General features: G+C 40.7%; 4 non-coding genes across 4 annotated transcripts; all 4 read left to right on the top strand.

Annotated features, from left to right (window-relative positions):
- The first annotated feature begins 6,973 nt into the window (after positions 1 to 6,973).
- trnan-guu (transfer RNA asparagine (anticodon GUU)) lies at positions 6,974 to 7,047 on the top strand. Its single transcript has one exon. It is a non-coding gene; the product is annotated as a tRNA-Asn (tRNA).
- Positions 7,048 to 8,590: 1,543 nt separating this feature from the next.
- On the top strand, positions 8,591 to 8,672 carry trnas-uga (transfer RNA serine (anticodon UGA)). The gene has a single exon. It is a non-coding gene; the product is annotated as a tRNA-Ser (tRNA).
- Positions 8,673 to 19,721: 11,049 nt separating this feature from the next.
- trnan-guu (transfer RNA asparagine (anticodon GUU)) lies at positions 19,722 to 19,795 on the top strand. The gene has a single exon. It is a non-coding gene; the product is annotated as a tRNA-Asn (tRNA).
- Positions 19,796 to 21,332: 1,537 nt separating this feature from the next.
- trnas-uga (transfer RNA serine (anticodon UGA)) lies at positions 21,333 to 21,414 on the top strand. Its single transcript has one exon. It is a non-coding gene; the product is annotated as a tRNA-Ser (tRNA).
- The last annotated feature ends 612 nt before the right edge of the window (positions 21,415 to 22,026 follow it).

Below are 22,026 nucleotides of genomic sequence, written 5' to 3'. Positions count from 1 at the left end.
TATTATTATAAACTTTCTTGGAAAAATGTATTTTATGTAAACCATGTTTGCTATTAATTCATTTAGGGCTAAAATACGTTCATTGTCTTCCAATCGAGTCCAGTTGACATTGGAAGCCTGCCACACCAACGCATTAGCACGTCAAAGCCCATTGAGCCAGTATTGGCTTTAGTATCCCCCCCTTCTCCCCTCAATTCAATTCAATTCAAGGTGTTTTATTTGCATGACAGATGGGTACAAGCAGTGTTGGGTATGTATATTGTAACGCTTACAGCAGACAGGCACTGTGTAGGAGCCGACGCACCAGAGCAGCGCCTGCATTTATAACTTAGTTTTTAAAATTAGTCAAGCAATACGAAGCATCTCCTTTTACTTAGTGCCTGAGCATACTGCAACGCGTGTGAAGCCCATAAACGATATTAATTTTGGAACTTAAACATACAGTATATGGCTGGTCTCGGTACTTTAAAGAAAACATACACACCAGTATTCCATTTCTCCCTAAACATTTTAAGCATCGAAGTCTTTAACTAACGCCATACCGGAGTCAACAAGCATACTTTTAGAATTTGATTAAAAGGGAATATAATATGGAATCGCGTATCTCCAGAATTTAAAGACCAGACAATCGCAAACTCGTTTTCAATAAAATTATTTTATTCATTCAGCAGTTTGTGAGAGGGACATCCAGCAGGGAGAGACACACACACCGGTTTTCATTGACAACATTGTTTTTTTTTCAATTCCTCTTGTCTAACAGGAATGTTTTGTTTGTGGACAGACTGTTAGACAAGAGGAAAAGACCGCCTCCTCCTACGAAGCATTTCGTTGATCCGATCACGAATTCTTTTCCAGTCGTACGCAGCAAGGGTTGAGAATCTCCGATTCACCATCGTATTAATGGTTTCCCGGAGATTGCAAGGCAAGGCACTTTTGCCTCTGGACCCATCGAAATTTACAGACGTGGTCCACCCCCAGTAAATTTCAAAAGTCACAAGATTTCGAAACACGAGGGCGGCGTAGCGGTCGGCTCTTGCTTTCCCGTCTATGCCGATGCACTGCAAGTACAACCCCCCCTCCATCTCCTGGGTGATGGGTAGCAGTTGGACATCTGGGAGAATTATTCGTCCCACTGGCATCTGTGAATTCCGCTGTGCTTCCTGGGGGGAGATAGCCGGTGGGGACAGCATCAACAGAGTCCTGCGCGGTGGTGAACTGAGAGGCCGGGATGGAGTGTCCTGAGGCGGTGTGTGCTCTGCGGGGGGCAGAGCTTCCGCCAGGCATTGCAACCTGCGCGGCGGGGAGAGGCACTTTTCAGGAGACAGCTGCTCAACTGTTTGACTGCTGGAACATACTGTCTCCTTCCTCTGCATTTTCAGGAGTGTCTCTAGCCTCCCAGTCCTCCCCAGTAATGCATCGTACTGCTCCAGCTGCTGCCAAAATGTCTCCATACAGGTGCTGCTTCTACAGGTTGGCACCCTGGCCAGTGGCCGAGAGCAGAGACCCACGGCCTGTGGCAAAATAACATAATTCATGTAAGAAATAAAGTCACACAGTAGTATTCATCAGTCGCGGAACAGAAGTCAAAATAAACTTTTCTTTTTTTCCGTCTTACCGCTTTCTTTTTTACTGTCCTTGTGGTAGATCGTTTCGCCCGTGCGGTGTTTTCTTGAAGAACAGGCTACGAAGAAATAATTATAATTGAATTTAAAATTCAAAACGGCAATAATACCTTGTAATATGCGCTGTAATCGCATATTTCAGATGAAGTCTGCTGTATTTGCTTACCCTTCGCTCTTTGGAAGCTGGGGCGGCAGAAGCACCTCGTCTCTTCCCGTAAAAGGTCTTGGTCTCCATACTGTACTATGGTCGCTGTAGTGCAGGTTCGCAGTTTTTTTTTTTGTGATGGGAGCTCACCCAATCCCTTGGTGTCTTTTATGCTATATTCACCTGTACTCTCTCACACCAAATAATGAGGATGAAAAGAAATGGGAAGTCAACACGGGACATTGTACAGCAGTTGGCTTCGATGGACATCTTCGTTTCTGAAAGCACAGTGAGACGGCATTATAAAGGGGAGAGGAGGCAAAGAGAATCTAAACCGAGGACGATTCAAAGGTAAATAAATTTCTAAAAATACTTTTCTTGCATGTAAATACAACTACGCACATTATTTTTAAAACTAACTGCTGATCTCTTTTTTTTTTCAAGTCCTATTGTGCGAGCTATCGACAAACTGACCGATGAAAATGATGAGCTACCGGCGATGCAAGTCCAAAGACGGCTATGGGCTGACCTCGGTGCGAATATAAGCCCGACATCGATAAGAAGAGTACGCAGGAGGCTTGGATGGAGATACAGAAAAACCAACACATGCCCCATGATAAAGCTAAAAAAGAGGAAAGACTCAAGCAAGCGCTCCAATGGATTGAACAGGGGGAGGCATTTCAGGATGTACTTTTTACCGACGAAACAACAGTGGCTCTGGAACAGTTTTCAACAATGGCATTTTGCAAAAAGGGGAGACATGTGGACAAGCCAAAGCCCAAGCATCCACTGAAGGTTCACGTCTGGGGGGGTATATCTAGAAGAGGCCCGGGACCACTTCTTATTTTCGAAGGAATTATGGACCGTGTATTCTTCGAGGAAGTCGTGGTCACACAGCATGCTGCCCCATATATCAGGGAGCAGTTTGGATCAAGGCACCGTCTCTTTCAAGACAACGATCCGAAACACACAGCAGCAAGGGCGAGGCTTATAGCAGAAGGAGTGAACTGGGTGAAAACTCCAGCCGAATCCCCAGATCTAAATCCGATAGAAATGGTTTGGCATTCGTTGAAAGACTACATTCGGAAAACCGCTAAGCCCGTCACAAAGCAGGAACTGATCGATGCGATCTATAAATTCTGGGAGGAAGAACTGACCGAACAAAATTGTAACAATTTTATTAACAGGCTGTTTCGTGTTCTTCCTAGGATTGTTGACCGGGGCGGGGGACATTCGGGAATGTAAGTCAGAGAAAGACAGTCTCACGTTCGATAATTATATTTTCTTTCTTTTCTTTCTTTCATTATTTCTTCGTAGCCTGCAGAGCACACACCGCCTCAGGACACTCCATCCCGGCCTCTCAGTTCACCACCGCGCAGGAATCTGTTGATGCTGTCCCCGCCGGCTATCTCCCCCCAGGAAGCACAGCAGAATTCACAGATGCCAGTGGGACGAATAATTCTCCCAGATGTCCAACTGCTACCCATCACCCAGGAGATGGAGGGGGGGTTGTACTTGCAGTGCATCGGCATAGACGGGAAAGCAAGAGCTGACCGCTACGCCGCCCTCGTGTTTCGAAATCTTGTGACTTTTGAAATTTACTGGGGGTGGACCACGTCTGTAAATTTCGATGGGTCCAGAGGCAAAAGTGCCTTGCCTTGCAATCTCCGGGAAACCATTAGTACGATGGTGAATCGGAGATTCTCAACCCTTGCTGCGTACGACTGGAAAAGAATTCGTGATCGGATCAACGAAATGCTTCGTAGGAGGAGGCGGTCTTTTCCTCTTGTCTAACAGTCTGTCCACAAACAAAACATTCCTGTTAGACAAGAGGAATTGAAAAAAAAACAATGTTGTCAATGAAAACCGGTGTGTGTGTCTCTCCCTGCTGGATGTCCCTCTCACAAACTGCTGAATGAATAAAATAATTTTATTGAAAACAAGTTTGCGATTGTCTGGTCGTTAAATTCTGGAGATACGCGATTCCATATTATATTCCCTTTTAATCAAATTCTAAAAGTATGCTTGTTGACTCCGGTATCGCGTTAGTTAAAGACTTCGATGCTTAAAATGTTTAGGGAGAAATAATTTAATTTTGAAAGCCACTGAGACATCAGGTACTACTGTTGTATTTATGAAAAAGAAACAAAACAAAAAACATACTAACAACTGTGCCATCCTACTCCTTAGTTAATACATTTTATTATTCATAAACAGTTAACATTGTTAGCAAAATATTTTGAATTATATTTAACCCTATTTTTTCTTTAGTTTTGTATTTAACTTATTATATGACATGGGACTCAGTAAACTAACAGCACCACTGGATTTGATAATACCTAACCAAAATCCGCAATATGGAAACAGAACCTGTGTGATTGTTGATAGATGATGTACTCGTAACATTTTTTCAAGACGAACTACAACATTTAAAAAATGACTTGTATGTACTTGATATCTCTAATCAATCCATGGCTCCCAGCACAAAACGAAAGTAACACGCATACCGTTTCGCGCTTCTTATTAGTTGCTCAAAAGTAATTTGACCGTATGAAATGCATAATATAAACCTAGAAACATATACGTGAGCAGTACTTAAGCACTGTAGTATCGGTGTTAAGACATACCTCTCAAATACTGTAAATCAAGTTAAAAATATCTCAAGACCGATTCTGGTCGTAATGAAACCATGTTTCGTGTATGTTTTCTTTTTCATCTTGAAATAACTCATTTCTAAATACCTTTTTCACTGTTAACATCTTGCAGCAACTTTGCGACAAAATATACACTCTGACAGTTCATCCTGCTACCAACATTAAATAAAACAAATCTTTAGATTTCTATATTTATGTCTTTATTTAGTGGTTTCATTAGTGACAAAGGCTAAACTTTCTTGGAAAAATGTATTTTATGTGTTGCAGAAAAAACTGACTTGCTTTAACAAAATATGTTTACAAATCCTTTCACCTGGCATTTTCGTAGTTAGAAATTATGGAACGCTCTGTTAAAAGCAAGGGAGTTTTTATGTCCGTTGCAGTTCTTTTGCAACATGAATATAATTATATCGTTATTAATTTCTTGAGATACGCGATTCCATATTATATTCCCTTTTAATCAAATTCTAAAAGTATGCTTGTTGACTCCGGTATCACGTTAGTTAAAGACTTCGAAGCTTACAATGTTTAGGGAGAAATGGAATACTGGTGTGTATTTTTTTCTTTAAAGTACCGAGACCAGCCATATACTGTATGTTTATGTTAAGATTTCCCTTCAGTGGAAAATTAGATATGAATATTCAATACTTAAACGGGCACAGTTAAGACATTAAATATACATATACATATTGTATACAGTACAGTTTGCATACGGTAATATGCTTATGTTACGTGATTAAAAAATAAATAAATAAAACTGGAAGGTCCAGCACCAGCTGGATTTGAACACACAACCTGCCAGTTGGTAGTCATGCACCTAGACCAGTAGGCTACAAGACAGCTCACATGCACAAACAGGCGAAACAGCCCTACACAGCCCTGCCGCAGTACACGGATATAATCATACCGTTATTAATTTCTTGAGATACGCGATTCCATATTATATTCCCTTTTAATCAAATTCTAAAAGTATGCTTGTTGACTCCGGTATCACGTTAGTTAAAGACTTCGAAGCTTACAATGTTTAGGGAGAAATGGAATACCGGTGTGTATTTTTCCTTGTGATATTTTAAGCTCTAGTTGAATGATAGGTGTCGCATTTTAAATCATTTTCGTAGCTAGAAATTATGAAACGCCCTGTTAAAAGCAAGGAAGTTTTTATGCCCGTTGAAGTAAAACAAAATGCCTGACAAAGTATGGCTTGGACAGATTCCAAGTGCTTGTACAAATGTGCTAAAGAAATTATACTTTGAGTATACAGCTTGTCCAAAGTCATCCATTATTAATACTATTAGTAATATCTTCAGTAAAGGCTTTGATATTTCTGATAAAGGTAGGTTGTGTACTTTTGTCCAACTGAGCAATCTTGCTTTCATAAAATATACCAACATTTTAATGACTGATGATTAACATGCTGTAATACACAGTTCAAAATTAAAGGCTCAAATGCTGTACATGAGAGGTTAAGCTCCCCCTGGCGGTTTTACAAGGCAACGCCGGATAGTTAACCACGTGACACCACGTTAACTGCGTCATACCGCGTGATACTGTGACACGCCCACCGGGGTATGCCGCGAAATACCTCACGCATTTTGAATGGCTGCATCTGTAGGTGTATTCCATGTTGAAAAGAGAAGAAAGAAAACCATGGAGCCTTTTACAGGTGTGAGGCTTCTTCAGGTGTGAGAAGACCTCACGGCCGAAACGTTGTGTTTCCTTTCTTCTCTTTTCAGCATGCAATAAACCTATTACTTGTTCCTTTGCAGCCGAGGCATGTTAACGTAGCTCCCCAGCTGAACATCTTGCAGACTCTACTTCTCTCCTGTAGAAGTAAAGCAGGGCTTGCTGGGTGAGCTTTTGCTCCGGTAAATTAGGTCACGTGTCATGTTCAATCACTTCTAAACACAACATTTGCTGGTGCTAGTTTTCCCCATGAAAAGAGACATTTCCCTTACAGTACATGACATATTGTTTTTTTTCTATCAATAAGTATAGAAATAAAACAAAAGAAAAAACGGTGTCGCCAAAGAATGCCCAGCTCTGTCGCCTTGGGGAGGTGTCAAGGGCATTGAGCTCCTTGGACATGAAAAGTGCCAGATAAATGCCATTTCTCATCATTTCTCTTGGCGTCAGTTCTGCTATTAAATGGGACGGAGGCAAGGGGCTCAGAGAGCAGGTTAAGTGCACACCGAACGCAGATGTGTCCAAGTGTCTGTAAAAGCGCGGTGCTCCGCTGGCGCTGTTTCCTAGTGGCTTAAAGTGCCTGCCTGGAAAGCAGGCGATCCTGGGTCTGGATACCAGCGGTGCCTCTCTCTGTGTCTTGTTGTGCCGAATGTATCATTTCAGACAAACATGCACAGCTTGGTTCAGTTTAATACAAGAATTAATTTCCTTTCTGGAAGAACTTGTTTTTGAAGAAATCCATACAGCTTGTGAAAGATGAAATCCATTTCTTGGTTGTCAGTGGAAAAATATCGCCGGCTGCAAGAAGCGCAAGTGATTGTTTTCCTTGACCATAAACCTGCAAATGTAGGGAGCACCAAAGGCCATCAGTCTCTGTGGCGCAATCGGTTAGCGCGTTCGGCTGTTAACCGAAAGGTTGGTGGTTCAAGCCCACCCGGGGACGCATGTCTCAGTTTTTCCAATGTAAACATCATCACCGCTAAAGAAGATGGCGCAGAAGGCTCCACAGCCGAAACGTGGTGCTTCTTTTCTTCTCTTTTCAGCATGGAGTAAACCTTTGCTTGATCCTTTGCAGCCTACGCATGCTGACGCAGCTATCTTTCTCTTAACGCGCCTCAATCATTATTCACCAAAACGATCAGCAGAATATGTCGCCTTTGTGGTGATGTCACTCCTCTGCTTCACAAATGTCCTTAGTGACGGGCCATTTCTTTCGGCCATTTTTCCGGAGCGGTTATTGATTGCTCCATCATTTCCCTCATGCTTTCCATCACTAGATTGAAAAAAAAAAACAGAAACAGGACGACAGGACGACAATCAAATTGCAAAAACTCATCAAAGCACTCGATAGAGTATTTGAATCCACAAGTAGCTACGAGCAACTTTGTCCTGGCTTGCATGAAAGTCGGAAAATGTCAAAAAGAAAAAGATGGTGGCTTTTTCATATTCGTTCTTTTATTTTAAGTTCGTTGGCTCTTCTGTCCATTGTCCTCCTGCCTGGCTCTTGACCTGTGACTGTCTGAACGCACACAGTAGACTTTCAGGCGGGGGATTTGTCCTGAGCCTCTGTGAAAGACCCACCCACCCCCATAAATAACTGCTCTAGAAACACATGAATGCAAAACTAAACCACAGCTTAAAGAGGAGCTCCAACTCAGTGCCATACTAATGTAAACGAAGTAATACTAAGACATGCTCTTATGGATTTGTCTTACCTTGAGATATGTAATTGGATTTCAGGATTAACTTCCACATTCAATGTACTGGTGATTGTTTGCCTGGTCAGTACCTGGGTGGGAGACCTCCAGCGAACAATTAAGCTTGCTGCTGGAAGTGGTGTTAAGAGACTCTTAGGATCTTCCAGAGGTGTCTGTCCAATAGCACTAGTTGCCTTAGAGCTGGCTCAAACATTGCTCAAGAGTATACCTTTCACAGATGCGCAAAGATGAATGATGGGGGTGCACGCTTCAAGGAGCCTTCCAACTGTAGGGACTGATTAGAGACGATCCGTAGCGTGTGTTCGTTTCCATAAAGGCCCCGTGTCTCAACGGTAGGACGGAGTCAAATACTGCCTCGACACGTAACAGCATTATATTAAACCGCAGGACTTGAGGGCTGTTTTGTTTGAATGTTCAAGGCATTCGTAAGAGCGCAGGTCAAGGGCCATTCGTGCATCTCCTGTAACTCGAGTAAAAATGCTATTCAAAGTGTAGTGACTGAAATCGTCGTCCACATTTCTCCGTTGTTGATTTCTTTCTGTCTAAGAAAGTTCTATTTTCATGTCCGAACGGGGAGACTTTATCATTCCAACTTGAAGCCACCCTTAAGTACTCTGAGGTGTGTGTGTCTGCTTGCACTTTTGGCGTAAAAGGTTTCTTAAACGGAGAGCGAACTTGAAAAAAGTTGCCGCCGCCGCCGCCGCCGCTGCCGCTGCCTCGCACTCCCTGTTCGAGTGTAGCAAGAAGGCAGCGGGCGCAGCACTCGCTGTAGTCGTGGCCAAGTGGTTAAGGCGACAGACTTGAAATCCGTTGGGGTCTCCCCGCGCAGGTTCAAATCCTGCTGACTACGGCGTTCTTTGCATTTGGTCGCGTGCGTGTGTGAAAAAGGACCAGCGCCGTTTTGTTTTCGCTGGGGCCTTTAACACTCTAAATCGCCTGGACCCGCTGCCTTGGAAATCGATTCTTCAGCACCCACGAGTGACGCTTTGCGGCTGGACGCAGATAATGATGCTTTTTCTGCAACCAGCTTTCCAGCAGCTCCGTACTGAACCCGTTCTCCATTGCAACATAGCGGAGGCTCGTCACGTCTATAGCAAGGCTGTGTAGGACCGCATACGCCACAGTGACTTTTACACAGACCACATGAAAGGCAAGCAAAATACAGTTTTAAAATTCCAAACACTCACAAGGTCAGAGGAACAGCGATGACCTGAACAGATCTGTTACAGAAGTCTAGGTTGACCTTTTTAGAGCTGTAATTGTATTTTTGTTTAATAGAAGATCAAATCCACTCCCATGTACCAGCACCTTACAGTTTATTGATGTTAATTGTGTTTAAGTAATAAGATTGCTAACGGTGTTGGACTTTAGCTGGTGTTTTTTAGAACAAATTGCTTACTCTTCTGTAAGGAATATGCAGTACGCGCCTTTGTCAGTCATTGCTCACCATACCTGTAACTTTCTTATCTAACTCACTACCTCAAATGGTGAAGGTCCACAAACATAAATGAAAAAAAAAAACCCTTGTTGTAGATGAGGTGCACAAAAAAGCAGCCCCTGATAGTGTATAACACATTTATACTATTGCAGAGACACATGTAACACATATATATATACTGTATATATACAGATGCAGCCATTCAAAATGCATGAGGTATTTCGCGGCATACCCCGGTGGGCGTGTCACAGTATCACGCGGTATGATGCAGTTAACGTGGTGTCACGTGGTTAACTATCTGGCGTTGCCTTGTAAAACCGCCAGGGGGAGCTTAACCTCTCATGTACATTATTTGAGCCTTTAATTTTGAACTGTGTATTACAGCATGTTAATCATCAGTCATTAAAATGTTGGTATATTTTATGAAAGCAAGATTGCTCAGTTGGACAAAAGTACACAACCTACCTTTATCAGAAATATCAAAGCCTTTACTGAAGATATTACTAATAGTATTAATAATGGATGACTTTGGACAAGCTGTATACTCAAAGTATAATTTCTTTAGCACATTTGTACAAGCATTTGGAATCTGTCCAAGCCATACTTTGTCAGGCATTTTGTTTTACTTCAACGGGCATAAAAACTTCCTTGCTTTTAACAGGGCGTTTCATAATTTCTAGCTACGAAAATGATTTAAAATGCGACACCTATCATTCAACTAGAGCTTAAAATATCACAAGGAAAAATACACACCGGTATTCCATTTCTCCCTAAACATTGTAAGCTTCGAAGTCTTTAACTAACGTGATACCGGAGTCAACAAGCATACTTTTAGAATTTGATTAAAAGGGAATATAATATGGAATCGTGTATCTCAAGAAATTAATAACGGTATGATTATATCCGTGTACTGCGGCAGGGCTGTGTAGGGCTGTTTCGCCTGCTTGTTCATGCGGGCTGTCTTGTAGCCTACTGGTCTAGGTGCGTGACTACCAACTGGCAGGTTGTGTGTTCAAATCCAGCTGGTGCTGGACCTTCCAGTTTTATTTATTTATTTATTTTTTAATCACGTAACATAAGCATATTACCGTATGCAAACTGTACTGTATACAATATGTATATGTATATTTAATGTCTTAACTGTGCCCGTTTAAGTATTGAATATTCATATCTAATTTTCCACTGAAGGGAAATCTTAACATAAACATACAGTATATGGCTGGTCTCGGTACTTTAAAGAAAAAAATACACACCAGTATTCCATTTCTCCCTAAACATTGTAAGCTTCGAAGTCTTTAACTAACGTGATACCGGAGTCAACAAGCATACTTTTAGAATTTGATTAAAAGGGAATATAATATGGAATCGCGTATCTCAAGAAATTAATAACGATATAATTATATTCATGTTGCAAAAGAACTGCAACGGACATAAAAACTCCCTTGCTTTTAACAGAGCGTTCCATAATTTCTAACTACGAAAATGCCAGGTGAAAGGATTTGTAAACATATTTTGTTAAAGCAAGTCAGTTTTTTCTGCAACACATAAAATACATTTTTCCAAGAAAGTTTAGCCTTTGTCACTAATGAAACCACTAAATAAAGACATAAATATAGAAATCTAAAGATTTGTTTTATTTAATGTTGGTAGCAGGATGAACTGTCAGAGTGTATATTTTGTCGCAAAGTTGCTGCAAGATGTTAACAGTGAAAAAGGTATTTAGAAATGAGTTATTTCAAGATGAAAAAGAAAACATACACGAAACATGGTTTCATTACGACCAGAATCGGTCTTGAGATATTTTTAACTTGATTTACAGTATTTGAGAGGTATGTCTTAACACCGATACTACAGTGCTTAAGTACTGCTCACGTATATGTTTCTAGGTTTATATTATGCATTTCATACGGTCAAATTACTTTTGAGCAACTAATAATTAGCGCGAAACGGTATGCGTGTTACTTTCGTTTTGTGCTGGGAGCCATGGATTGATTAGAGATATCAAGTACATACAAGTCATTTTTTAAATGTTGTAGTTCGTCTTGAAAAAATGTTACGAGTACATCATCTATCAACAATCACACAGGTTCTGTTTCCATATTGCGGATTTTGGTTAGGTATTATCAAATCCAGTGGCGCTGTTAGTTTACTGAGTCCCATGTCACATGGTCTGTGATTGAAACCGGAAAAACTGGTTTAATTCGTCACAGCCAGCACTCTTCAGGTGTGAGGGTCTTCTGCTCAGAATGAAACGCTAAAATGTTTGTGTATATTCTAATGGTAGTGGGGGCAGGGTGTGTGGGAACAGGTTTGGTTGAAATTGCATTGGAGATTTATGTTCTTCACACCTGAAACATTTTCTCTGAAAGCATTTTCTTCGCAGTTTAACCGATCTTGTTACAGCATGTTACAGTTTACTATTATTAACCATATTAATTTTAAGTGCTTAATGTAAAATCTTGTAAAAATATATTTTCATTGTTCAAATATACATTAAGTCTGACTATCATATAATAAGTTAAATACAAAACTAAAGAAAAAATAGGGTTAAATATAATTCAAAATATTTTGCTAACAATGTTAACTGTTTATGAATAATAAAATGTATTAACTAAGGAGTAGGATGGCACAGTTGTTAGTATGTTTTTTGTTTTGTTTCTTTTTCATAAATACAACAGTAGTACCTGATGTCTCAGTGGCTTTCAAAATTAAATTATTTCTCCCTAAACATTTTAAGCATCGAAGTCTTTAACTAACGCGATACCGGAGTCAACAAGCATACTTTTAGAATTTGATTAAAAGGGAATATAATATGGAATCGCGTATCTCCAGAATTTAAAGACCAGACAATCGCAAACTCGTTTTCAATAAAATTATTTTATTCATTCAGCAGTTTGTGAGAGGGACATCCAGCAGGGAGAGACACACACACCGGTTTTCATTGACAACATTGTTTTTTTTTCAATTCCTCTTGTCTAACAGGAATGTTTTGTTTGTGGACAGACTGTTAGACAAGAGGAAATTTGTCTAACAAATTAAAAAACTCCATCCCGGCCTCTCAGTTCACCACCGCGCAGGACTCTGTTGATGCTGTCCCCGCCGGCTATCTCCCCCCAGGAAGCACAGCGGAATTCACAGATGCCAGTGGGACGAATAATTCTCCCAGATGTCCAACTGCTACCCATCACCCAGGAGATGGAGGGGGGGTTGTACTTGCAGTGCATCGGCATAGACGGGAAAGCAAGAGCCGACCGCTACGCCGCCCTCGTGTTTCGAAATCTTGTGACTTTTGAAATTTACTGGGGGTGGACCACGTCTGTAAATTTCGATGGGTCCAGAGGCAAAAGTGCCTTGCCTTGTAATCTCCGGGAAACCATTAGTACGATGGTGAATCGGAGATTCTCAACCCTTGCTGCGTACGACTGGAAAAGAATTCGTGATCGGATCAACGAAATGCTTCGTAAGAGGAGGCGGTCTTTTCCTCTTGTCTAACAGTCTGTCCACAAACAAAACATTCCTGTTAGACAAGAGGAATTGAAAAAAAAACAATGTTGTCAATGAAAACCGGTGTGTGTGTCTCTCCCTGCTGGATGTCCCTCTCACAAACTGCTGAATGAATAAAATAATTTTATTGAAAACGAGTTTGCGATTGTCTGGTCTTTAAATTCTGGAGATACGCGATTCCATATTATATTTCCTTTTAATCAAATTCTAAAAGTATGCTTGTTGACTCCGGTATGGCGTTAGTTAAAGACTTCGATGCTTAAAATGTTTAGGGAGAAATGGAATACTGGTGTGTATGTTTTCTTTAAAGTACCGAGACCAGCCATATACTGTATGTTTAAGTTCCAAAATTAATATCGGCTCCTACACAGTGCCTGTCTGCTGTAAGCGTTACAATATACATACCCAACACTGCTTGTACCCATCTGTCATGCAAATAAAACACCTTGAATTGAATTGAGGGGAGAAGGGGGGGATACTAAAGCCAATACTGGCTCAATGGGCTTTGACGTGCTAATGCGTTGGTTTAACAGTGCGGGTGTGGCAGGCTTCCAATGTCAACTCGATTGGAAGACAATGAACATATTTTAGCCCGAAATGAATTAATAGCAAACATGGTTTACATAAAATACATTTTTCCAAGAAAGTTTATAATAATATGATCTATAGTTGAAATCTGAGCCTACTTTAAAAATAAAGGAAAAGCATTTTCAGAGAGCAATCACGCTGTGTTTATGTAGAAAAAGTGATTAGGTTTATGAGCAATCTAATTACCTAATCGCTTAAAACGCTATATAAAATAAAGTTTATTTAGTATAGCAAACTATACTAGTTTATAAAATAAAATAAAGTTTATTTAGAGATGAATGATCAGTGTGGTAGTTTAAATAATGTGAGTCAGGAAACTAACACAGCGCCACCGGATTTAATAACGCAATAAAAACGCTATAAAATAATGTGACACAGTACAGCACAGTACAATAATACTGACCATGACTTTAGAAGCATAAATTACCTTACACTCAATTTAAACACAAGCTGTCTTTCTGTATGAACCTCTAAGCTGGTTCATACAGAAAATGTAGAAATGCATTAGCCTGATTATGATTAAAAACACATAATTAAACACGCGTTTGCGATTTAAATCAGAACACGATTTAAATCAATATAAATGTTTATATTGTAACGCATACTGTCCAGCCTCCATTTCTCTATAAAAATTTACTGTTGCACACACACACACAATAGAAGCAGGAACCGCTGTCAGAAGGGAAGATATGTTCAAAATATCGCAAATATCGATCATGTTGCGATATTTTGAAATATAAAAGTCAACTGATTGTCCATAATATCGCTTACCTATTTTTTTGAAGAAATGTTTGTTAAAATGAAAGTCCAGCACCAGCTGGATTCAAACACACAACCTGCTAGTTAGTAGTCACGCACCTAGACCAGGAGGCTACAAGAGAGCTTGCATGATCAAGCAGGCGAAACAGCCCTACACAGCCCTGCCGCAGTACACGGATATAATCATACCGTTATTAAATTCTTGAGATACGCGATTCCATATTATATTCCCTTTTAATCAAATTCTAAAAGTATGCTTGTTGACTCCGGTATCACGTTAGTTAAAGACTTCGAAGCTTACAATGTTTAGGGAGAAATGGAATACCGGTGTGTATTTTTTTCTTTAAAGTACCAAGACCAGCTATATACTGTATGTTTACGTTCCAAAATTAATATCGTTTATGGCCTTCACACGCGTTACAGTATGCTCCTATTCTTTTTATGCTCAGCTACTAAGATTTCCCTTCAGTGGTAAAATTCAATATCTACAACGGGCACAGTAAAGACGTTTACAGTAAGTCTTTCTACGACAGACCAACGGACCACGAGTGCCCCTGTCGGTCAACCAATCACGCACCGCGGTATCCCGTGTCATCATACCTGCGGTATCTGTACCACGCACTTTGAATGGCTGCATCTGTATGAAACAGAAACAGGAATCGCTTACTCACCTGAAGAATCTCTGTAGGAATATCTAGCATTTATCAATGGAAATAAAAGCTGCTTTAATACAGTGCATGTTCAAACTCAAACCCTCAGCTGCTGTTCTTGTTTGTTTTGTGACAAACCACACAGCTGCCAGCGCACCTCACGGTGCCAGGCCACCACTGCATCACCCACCTGCCAGCGCACCTCACCGTGCCCGGCCACCACTGCATCACACAGCTGCCAGCGCACCTCACCGTGCCAGGCCACCACTGCGTCACAACACACAGCTGCCAGTGCACCTCTACATACCCGACCACCACTGCATCACACAGCTGCCAGCGCACCTCACCGTGCCAGGCCACCACTGCATCACATAGCTGCAAGCGCACCTCACCGTGCCAGGCCACCACTGCATCATACAGCTGCCAGGGCACCTCACCGTGTCAGGCCACCACTGCGTAACACCACATAGCTGCCAGCGCACCTCACCATGCCAGGCCATCACTGAGTCAGAGATTAAATAAAACCTCACTCGCACCAAACAAATTTATATTTCTAAATATCACAACATGATCGAATTTAAGTCATTTTAATAACAATGAATAGTCACCTAGGCGTTACAATATAAACATTTATATTGATTTAAATAATGTTTTGATTTAAATCGAAAATGCGGGTTTAAATATATGTGTTTTTTGATTCACAATCAGACAAATGCAACATAAATTGATATCTTTGTCTTCTAAGTATCTTAATAAACTTTCAGCATAGCTTTCTCCCCGTTTAGATTTATTTTGGGATCAAACGTGGAAAGATTAGATTGTAATCGTTTTTATTTTTTAAATACATTTTAGAAAAGTGTAATCTATACTAAAAAGCTGTACACCACCTGCTATAAAGATACATATTGTAATACTTTCGGGTTCGGATAGGACAGACACAAGAACTCAGACTTGCGGAGTTAAAGCAAGTTAAAGCCTTGATTTTATATATCACCTTTAAAAGTGGCATCTCAAAGCAAAGTAAATACCCAACACTGATTGTACCCATCTGTCATGCTAATAAAGCAGCTTGAATTGAATTGAGGGGGGGGGGGTATATTTGCTTTGTGTATAAAGTACATTGTGAATGTTTTCACAGCCTTCACTTTGTCGTTTTTATGCCATTTTTTGACCACGCACGAATATTCCTATGTCCGTATCTTTGCAAGGGAATCAGTGCGAATTTTAATACTAATTAAATGACCGCGGGCACTTTCCACCCCCTCTACATTCTCAGAGTAGAACAGACTAACCTTCTAATGAAAGACGGTCCACCCCCCACGGACAGGAAAAGTGCCCACAGGCACTTAAACTTAATATGGTCAGTAACAGTAAACAGTAACATGGTCAGAAGGAGCACGTACAAACGTTTCCGAAATAACCACATGTAAGACTCTGATGCTTAAAATGTTTAGGGAGAAAGTGGAATACTGGTGTGTATTTTTTCTTTAAACTACCAATACCAGCCATATACAGTCTGTAACGTAGGGATTTCTATATGTCTTTATTTAGTGGTTACATTAGTGACAAAGGCTAAACTTTTAGCTTCAGTAACGTGTACATATCTCCCCTTTTTATAAAACGACATGGTTAAAACTGTTCCAGAGCCACTGTTGTTTCATCAGTGAAAAGTACATCATGAAATGCCTCTCCCTGTTCAATCCACTGGAAAAAAGAAAAGGAGCATAAAGCTTCTGATGGTCATAAACGATATTCATTTAGGAGCAGCATCAGAGGTATGTTTTTAACTGCACTGCATTGGAGAGAATACCATAGTGTGTTTTTTTTTTTTACTCCCTGGCGGAAACTGGCTTCCAGAAGAATCAGTATGGCTCAGAGATTAAATAAAACTTCACTCGCACCAAACAAATGTATATTTCTAAATATCACAACATGATCGAATTTAAGTCATTTTAATAACAATGAATAGTCACCTATGCGTTACAATATAAACATTTATATTGATTTAAATCGCGTTTAAATCACCTTTATTTAAAACCCATAAATAAAGCTGATACTGTTTAGACTTTTAATTATTTAAAACTGTATTAAAGCAGCACGATACACAATGCAACGTAAATTGCTATCTTTGTCTTCTGTGTAATAATGTTCACCTCTCTGTCCAGCAAATTTACAATAGTAATAATAATGAACTTTATTGTATATGGCGCCTTTAAAGGTGGCTCCTCAAAGCGCTTTACAGGTTAAAAACAATACTGTTAGGCTGGGAAAACGATTTTTTTTTTAAGAAATACAAAATGAGATATAATGATATGTTCCGGCTTAGACATTAACGAAGAGCATAACGCGTTTACTGTATACACTCCAAGTACAACCCCCCTCTCTGCAGGAGTGCTGGCTGTGACGAATTGAACCGGTTTCACGGGTATTTTCAAAGTAGGAGGCGAGATTTCCAGCGAAAGACACCTCCCCCCCCCTCAAAAACCCAGTAAGTACAGTACTTACTAGTTAAAGGCTAGGCTCCTCAGTGAAATCGCTTTAACATGCTAATGCGTTGGTGTAACAGTCCGGGCGTGGCAAGCTTCTAATTTCAACCCGACTACGGCGAAAGGAACCCTTCTTTCATTAGAAGACAATGAACATATTTTAGCCCTGAATGAATTAATAGCAAACATGGTTTACATAAAAGACATTTTTCCAATAAAGTTTAGCCTTTGTCACTAATGAAACCACTAAATGAAGACATAAATATAAAAATCTTAAGATTTTTAAAATACATGATTTTGCTAAAATTGATTTGAAAATAAAAACAATTACAACCGCCAGGGGAGGGAGAGAACAGGGGAGGGATGTTGGTTTTGCATAAGGGGCGGGGCTATGGAAATTGGGTCTGTTTGGGAATGTGTAGTTACATGTTCTGGCTGTTTGTGAATTATCGTTGTTGAGTATGGAGTGTTGAGGTATTGATTTTGTGTAATGCTTTATGTTGAAAATTGAGGTGGATTTTGTTTATGATAAATAGGATAAACTGGGATGTGAGGAAGGTTTGGTTTTGCATAAGGGGCGGGATTATGATAATTGGAGGACTTTGCGAGAGTAAAATGGTTTGATATATTTGATTTTGTATTGTGGTTGTTATCTATGTTTTTGGTTGGTATTATGTTTATATGGTTGTTTTTGTTGGTTGGTTGTTATTATGGTTATTAATAATACGATCTATAGTTGAAATCTGAGCCTAAATAAAAAGAAAAAGCAAGTGATTAGGTTTATGAGCAATCTAATTACTTATTCGTTTAAAACGCTATATAAAATAGTTTATTATTAATTTGCTGGACAGAGCGGTGAACATTATTATGCATAAGACAAAGATAACGATCCTGATCAGTTTAGAAATCTGTGTACGCTGTAAGGTTTTTACTTCTTAAACTTTTAAAATACACGTTTTGAATAGAAACAAATCCTCTTCCTGGTACAGTATGTATAGCAAACCAGCACGTCTTTTTTCTCCAATCAGAGGGGTGTCAGATGGTGTCAGCCAATCACCATTCTGAAGCCCTACCATAATCTCTGGTATGGGGAGACCCCAGAATTCTGTCCCATAGTTTAGACAGATGATAGATACTTTTATTGATCCCGTGAGGGAAATAAAGTGAATCATTTTCATTTTAGGAATTATTAAACGCTCGGTTAAAAGCAAAGGAGATTGTCTGTTATAGTGGACATAAAAACAAGAGTTCGCTGGCATTATATCCTGGAAGACACAGACCGGCGCCAGACCGGTAAAATGCCTGATGAACTAGGGATTGGACAGTTTCCAAGTGCTTGTACAATCGATGGAAATGTTCAAATAAATGTGCAAAAGAAATAAACAAAATAATCATTTATTTCTTTATCATATTGGGTAGCTAATGTCCTCTCTTTGCTAGTTAGTGGCTGTGTTTCTGCATTGGGTAGCAACGGGTGACTGTTCTCAGGCGGAAGATGTAAACAGCTTAATGTTCGTGTTAAATATTTTTTTTAAATTAAAATTCATTCTATACAGGAATCGCATATTGGGTACCGTTTCATAAAACTTTCATGCTTAAAATGTTTAGGGAGAAATGGAAGACTGGTGTGTATTTTTTCTTTAAACTACCAAGACCAGCCATACACAGTACAGTTTACATACATACAGTAATGTTTATGTTCCTAAATTAATATCGTTTATGACCTTCAGATGCGTTATGCTCCTCTTCTTTTTATGCTCAGCTACTAAAATTTCCCTTTAGTGGTAAAATCCATATAAATATTCAAAACTAAGCGGATTAAAATGTGCACAGTAAAGACATTAAATGATTAAATCTTTGCACTACCAACCAATGCACCACGAGTGCCCCTGTCGGTCATTTTGGCCAGCCAATCACTTACCGCGGTGCCCTCCGGTGCCCTGCGGTGGCTTGTGGGTAAGTTACTGTACCGCGGGTTTTTACCGCGCATTTTGAATGGCTGCATCTGTAAATGCCATTTCTCATCATTTCTCTTGGCGTCAGTTCTGCTATTAAATGGGACGGAGGCAAGGGGCTCAGAGAGCAGGTTAAGTGCACACCGAACGCAGATGTGTCCAAGTGTCTGTAAAAGCGCGGTGCTCCGCTGGCGCTGTTTCCTAGTGGCTTAAAGTGCCTGCCTGGAAAGCAGGTGATCCTGCTTTCCAGGCAGGGTCTGGATACCAGCGGTGCCTTGCTCTGTGTCTTGTTGTGCCGAATGTATCATTTCAGACAAACATGCACAGCTTGGTTCAGTTTAATGCAAGAATTAATTTCCTTTCTGGAAGAACTTGTTTTTGAAGAAATCCATACAGCTTGTGAAAGATGAAATCCATTTCTTGGTTGTCAATGGAAAAATATCGCCGGCTGCAAGAAGCGCAAGTGATTGTTTTCCTTGACCATAAACCTGCAAATGTAGGGAGCATAAAAAGCTGTCAGTCTCTGTGGCGCAATCGGTTAGCGCGTTCGGCTGTTAACCGAAAGGTTGGTGGTTCAAGCCCACCCGGGGACGCATGTCTCAGTTTTTCCAATGTAAACATCATCACCGCTAAAGAAGATGGCGCAGAAGGCTCCACAGCCGAAACGTGGTGCTTCTTTTCTTCTCTTTTCAGCATGGAGTAAACCTTTGCTTGATCCTTTGCAGCCTACGCATGCTGACGCAGCTACCTTTCTCTTAACGCGCCTCAATCATTATTCACCAAAACGATCAGCAGAATATGTCGCCTTTGTGGTGATGTCACTCCTCTGCTTCACAAATGTCCTTAGTGACGGGCCATTTCTTTCGGCCATTTTTCCGGAGCGGTTATTGATTGCTCCATCATTTCCCTCATGCTTTCCATCACTAGATTGAAAAAAAAAAACAGAAACAGGCTGACAGGACGACAATCAAATTGCAAAAACTCATCAAAGCACTCGATAGAGTATTTGAATCCACAAGTAGCTACGAGCAACTTTGTCCTGGCTTGCATGAAAGTCGGAAAATGTCAAAAAGAAAAAGATGGTGGCTTTTTCATATTCGTTCTTTTATTTTTAGTTCGTTGGCTCTTCTGTTCATTGTCCTCCTGCCTGGCTCTTGACCTGTGACTGTCTGAACGCACACAGTAGACTTTCAGGCGGGGGATTTGTCCTGAGCCTCTGTGAAAGACCCACCCACCCCCATAAATAACTGCTCTAGAAACACATGAATGCAAAACTAAACCACAGCTTAAAGAGGAGCTCCAACTCAGTGCCATACTAATGTAAACGAAGTAATACTAAGACATGTTCTTATGGATTTGTCTTACCTTGAGATATGTAATTGGATTTCAGGATTAACTTCCACATTCAATGTACTGGTGATTGTTTGCCTAGTCAGTACCTGGGTGGGAGACCTCCAGCGAACAATTAAGCTTGCTGCTGGAAGTGGTGTTAAGAGACTCTTAGGATCTTCCAGAGGTGTCTGTCCAATAGCACTAGTTGCCTTAGAGCTGGCTCAAACATTGCTCAAGAGTATACCTTTCACAGATGCGCAAAGATGAATGATGGGGGTGCACGCTTCAAGGAGCCTTCCAACTGTAGGGACTGATTAGAGACGATCCGTAGCGTGTGTTCGTTTCCATAAAGGCCCCGTGTCTCAACAGTAGGATGGAGTCAAATACTGCCTCGACACGTAACAGCATTATATTAAACCGCAGGACTTGAGGGCTGTTTTGTTTGAATGTTCAAGGCATTCGTAAGAGCGTAGGTCAAGGGCCATTCGTGCATCTCCTGTAACTCGAGTAAAAATGCTATTCAAAGTGCAGTGACTGAAATCGTCGTCCACATTTCTCCGTTGTTGATTTCTTTCTGTCTAAGAAAGTTCTATTTTCATGTCCGAACGGGGAGACTTTATCATTCCAACTTGAAGCCACCCTTAAGTACTCTGAGGTGTGTGTGTCTGCTTGCACTTTTGGCGTAAAAGGTTTCTTAAACGGAGAGCGAACTTGAAAAAAGTTGCCGCCTCCGCCGCCGCCGCCGCCTCGCACTCCCTGTTCGATTGTAGCAAGAAGGCAGCGAGCACAGTGCTTGCTGTAGTCGTAGCCGAGTGGTTAAGGCGATGGACTTGAAATCCGTTGGGGTCTCCCCGCGCAGGTTCACATCCTGCTGACTACGGCGTTCTTTGCATTTGGTCGCGTGTGTGAAAAAGGACCAGCGCCGTTTTGTTTTCGCTGGGGCCTTTAACACTCTAAATCGCCTGGACCCGCTGCCTTGGAAATCGATTCTTCAGCACCCACGAGTGACGCTTTGCGGCTGGACGCAGATAATGATGCTTTTTCTGCAACCAGCTTTCCAGCAGCTCCGTACTGAACCCGTTCTCCATTGCAACATAGCGGAGGCTCTTCACGTCTATAGCAAGGCTGTGTAGGACCGCATACGCCACAGTGACTTTTACACAGACCACATGAAAGGCAAGCAAAATACAGTTTTAAAATTCCAAACACTCACAAGGTCAGAGGAACAGCGATGACCTTAACAGATCTGTTACAGAAGTCTAGGTTGACCTTTTTAGAGCTGTAATTGTATTTTTGTTTAATAGAAGATCAAATCCACTCCCATGTACCAGCACCTTACAGTTTATTGATGTTAATTGTGTTTAAGTAATAAGATTGCTAACGCTGTTGGACTTTAGCTGGTGTTTTTTAGAACAAATTGCTTACTCTTCTGTAAGGAATATGCAGTACGCGCCTTTGTCAGTCATTGCTCACCATACCTGTAACTTTCTTA

The sequence above is a fragment of the Atractosteus spatula genome, unplaced genomic scaffold (assembly GCF_055471065.1).
Source record: "Atractosteus spatula isolate fAtrSpa1 unplaced genomic scaffold, fAtrSpa1.hap1 Scaffold_9, whole genome shotgun sequence".
NCBI lineage: Eukaryota > Metazoa > Chordata > Actinopteri > Semionotiformes > Lepisosteidae > Atractosteus > Atractosteus spatula.
This window is presented reverse-complemented; position numbering and strand designations above follow the sequence as displayed.